We start from the raw sequence: 3,692 nt of genomic DNA on the forward strand, positions 1-3,692 counted from the left end.
GATGGGTCCCCAACACCTGTCTATTCTAATCCCCTTCTCCTGCTTACCCTAATTCTCTTTCCAGCAGTCATTCTGGCCTTGTTGTTTGTTTGCAAACATATAAGACATTTACTTGACCTGTTCCTCCACCTAGGATTCTCTTCCTCTGGATAACTCCCTGAAGCCCTTATTTTGCTGAAGCCTCGACTTCACAGGAAGGCCTACCCTGAAACCCCCTATTACCACTGCCCCACCTCCTGTACCCCCAAATTTACTTCGAGTTGTATTCTTTACTTTTTTACATTATCATTTCCAAATACACTCTTCACTTCACTTATTTATTTCATTATTCATTAAATCTTTCTCCCAACTGAAAGTTATACTTTCAGGGTGGCAGTTTATGTATCTTTTGTTCCATGACATCCTAAGCACACAGAATAGTCCCTGGGAAGTAGTAGACACTCATTCAACATAGGGGAAAAGTAAGCCTGGGACAGAGGCAGAGCTCATGACCCTAGTACCCATAGAGATGATATACCTGGAGTATGAGGACAAAATAAATGGCAGTTATTTTAAAATTATAATGTTTTCCCATTTTGTACTAGCTGAGTACTTTGCTGCTAAATATGTTTATAACCTCAACCGATATACACTGTTACTTACTTTTCTAAAAATTACACCCAATTGTTTCAACAATGCCTAGTACTACAAGTCATTTAATATAGAACAGTTTTGTGTATGTGAAATTGCTGGTATATTTGCTACAATTAAATCTATATATTTTTACACCACAGAATGAATAATTTAAGCTTATAAACTCTCCCCACTATTACGTGTTTGACAGAAATTTGTTGTTACTATTATCATTATTGTTGGAAAGTGCAAGTATGGGTGAAGGGTTTCTGCAGATGAATAATCAAACCTGAGAGCTGTTGTATATTTGAGGGTTGGTCTGTGGTACCCATTCAACTTTCTTGTAGTCTACTTACCTGTGCCAATTGGATGTGCTTACTGAAATTTGAGGGGTTGAATGTCAGAGAGAGTACCATTCTACTGCTAGTCTCAATGCTGAGGATATTAGGTTCTCTACTACAGTGTGCAGGTGTTCATTCACTGCCTTCATGGGTGACAGGCAGCTGTCACAACATCAGTCGTTTCCAGATTTTTGATTCACATCTACAGTGATATGTTCTTGAATTCACCAGTCCTTCCTAATTCCTACCCATCCCTAGTTACTGCAGATATAGAAGCTCCTATGTTGCTCTAGCTGGTAGGTGGTATTGTTCAGCAGTTGTTCCTTAAGGACAAGCCTAGACTTTGCTTCTCTAGCTATTTCCAGGATTTTTCAATTACCTAATTACTTGTAACCAAAAAAAAAGTGTTATGTTTAAAATAGCTGGAGAAATTTCTGCTTCCTTCCTCCAATCTGGGATTTATCACATACTGTAAGAATTCTCAAATCATACCTCCTACTGTATTATGCATATATTGTGCCCTTGGCCCAAATGCAAGTTTCTCCTGCATTATAACTAAATCATCTCATTGGCATCCTTATAAAAGTCTTGATCATTTTTTTTCTTTTAAGTTTTGATCATTCTGAACAATAGTGGGTGCATAGTAAACATTTATTTATTTTAATGAATGCATTCCCATATTCTTACTATAATTGTATTTAAACAATAAATATTTATTTGATACCATCTATGTTCTAGATACTATTCCATGTGTAGAAGTAATGAAGTAGACTTGATTTCTCTTTTTTAAAATTATTATTATTTTACAATCTATTTCAAAAAATGCTGTTTCAGTTGCCTTAACTTTTCTATAAGAACTTTATAACAAAGCAAATCCACCTGTAACATCTGTCCTTTTTACTACTGAGTGGGGCAAAATGGCCAATAAAATGTAAAATGCAGCATATGCAATCATGTAATCTAAAAATTTTTCATGAAACTTATTGTGAATTGCACTTGACAGTTCACCACAACAATGGAAAACTGGCCCCTTGGTGGTTCACATAGTCCTTGAAAACCAAACTGAAGTCACCAGTTTTTATCTGGATAAAAAGTTTGCAGCTCTGCTCCTACAGTAACTTTACCTTCTGGGTGAGTCAATCTAGGACACTGCTTTGTCCTGCTCTTAGTGGGCTCTCATCCTTAGGCAGGTAGTCAGACAGTTCTGTGTTCTGTTCTACTTCCACAGGCGTGTCTGGGAATGGGACCAGCATCTCTTCTCCACTTTCACTTTTCACAACTTGCTGAGCCTTCATAACCTGGGTTGATTCTATTACTGATACAAAGCCTCTGCTTTCAAATCTGAACGGATCTGCACTACACAACTTTGAACAGCCATTTGAAAAGTAATGCTAATAGAACCTTTAATTTTTTTCTTCAAATTTTTATTTAAATTCTAGTTAGTTAACATATAGTGTAATACTGGTTTCAGGAGCAGAATTTAGTGATTCATTTAACAGTGCTCAATACAACAAGTGCCCTTCTTAATACCCATCACCCATTGAGCCCATCCCCTGCCCACCTCCCCTCCAGCAACACTGTTTGTTCTCCATTGTTGAGAGTCTCTTATGGTTTGCTTCCCTCTCTTTTTTTTCCTTCCCCTATGTTCATTTGTTCTGCTTCTTAAATTCTGCATGAGTGAAATCATATGGTATTAGTCTTTCTCTAACTGACTTATTTTGCTTAGCTAATACCCTCTAGTTCTATCCACATTGTTTAAAATGGCAAGAATTCATTCTTTTTGATGGTGGAGTAGTATTCCATCATATACACACATACATGTGTATCTTCTTTATCTATTCATCATTCGATGAACATTTGGGCTCCCTCCATAGTTTGGCTATTATGATAATGCTGCTATAAACATTGGGATGCAGACTGGGCTTGAGAAAAATGTAGAAGAAACCAGAGAGAACCTTACTACAGAGATAAAAGACCTCAAAAACACAGAGATAAACACCTTTATTTTTTACCAAATCCTCTTCACAGAGATTTCTCTGAGACATATCATCAGTACCATCTATGTGCAAAACCACTGTTTTGGGATGTTTGTATGTAGTTTCCAGAAATATCTGAGTTTTCTTTCTATGTGAACTCATTTCATTGAAACTATCACCATCTACCATATTGGAAGACTGAAGAATGCTATAAATTTCAGAAGCTAGCAGTTTTGTTTCTCTTTGAGTTGTAGTCTTCTCTACAACATTTTGCAAGCTTAACGTCATCCCCAGTTCTCTTTCCATCTTTTTTAGCACAGCGTTCTGCCAAGTACTGAAGAATGAGTAAACCCGAGTGGATGGCAGGGTGGTTGAAAGAGTCCAGAAATAAAATATGGCCAGGCAGACATCCCTGATCCTAAACAATGGTTCCTCTATTTAATGGATCTGCTGCTAGATCCCATAGCTAGTTAACTACTGAGAAAGCATCAGGTTCTTCATTCATGGTGGAGGAGGAAGAATTCATCTATGACATACACAAGCAAAATCTTCTTTAATTTGTGCCAGGGATTTAGGAGTTCAGAGCCTGCCACACCATCATGGCCACAGTAAGGAATGAGGTAGAGGGACCCAGGAGACACAGAGTGGGTCCCTCCATTTGAAACTGTGGCCTCAGCAATGGCAAATGACCAGGCTAACTCTAGGAGCCAAAGAGCAAGGACACTGGCAGGGAAAGGCTATATAGAGTCTCCCCCATGACCCT

At 37.9% G+C, this 3,692-nt stretch overlaps 1 pseudogene; it reads right to left on the reverse strand.

Annotated features, from left to right (window-relative positions):
- Positions 1–2,089: 2,089 nt before the first annotated feature.
- On the reverse strand, positions 2,090–3,455 carry LOC102736303 (armadillo repeat-containing protein 1 pseudogene; annotated as a pseudogene).
- Positions 3,456–3,692: the final 237 nt, after the last annotated feature.

The sequence above is a fragment of the Leptonychotes weddellii genome, chromosome 2 (genome assembly GCF_054177405.1).
Source record: "Leptonychotes weddellii isolate Sample4059 chromosome 2, ASM5417740v2, whole genome shotgun sequence".
NCBI classification, from domain to species: domain Eukaryota; kingdom Metazoa; phylum Chordata; class Mammalia; order Carnivora; family Phocidae; genus Leptonychotes; species Leptonychotes weddellii.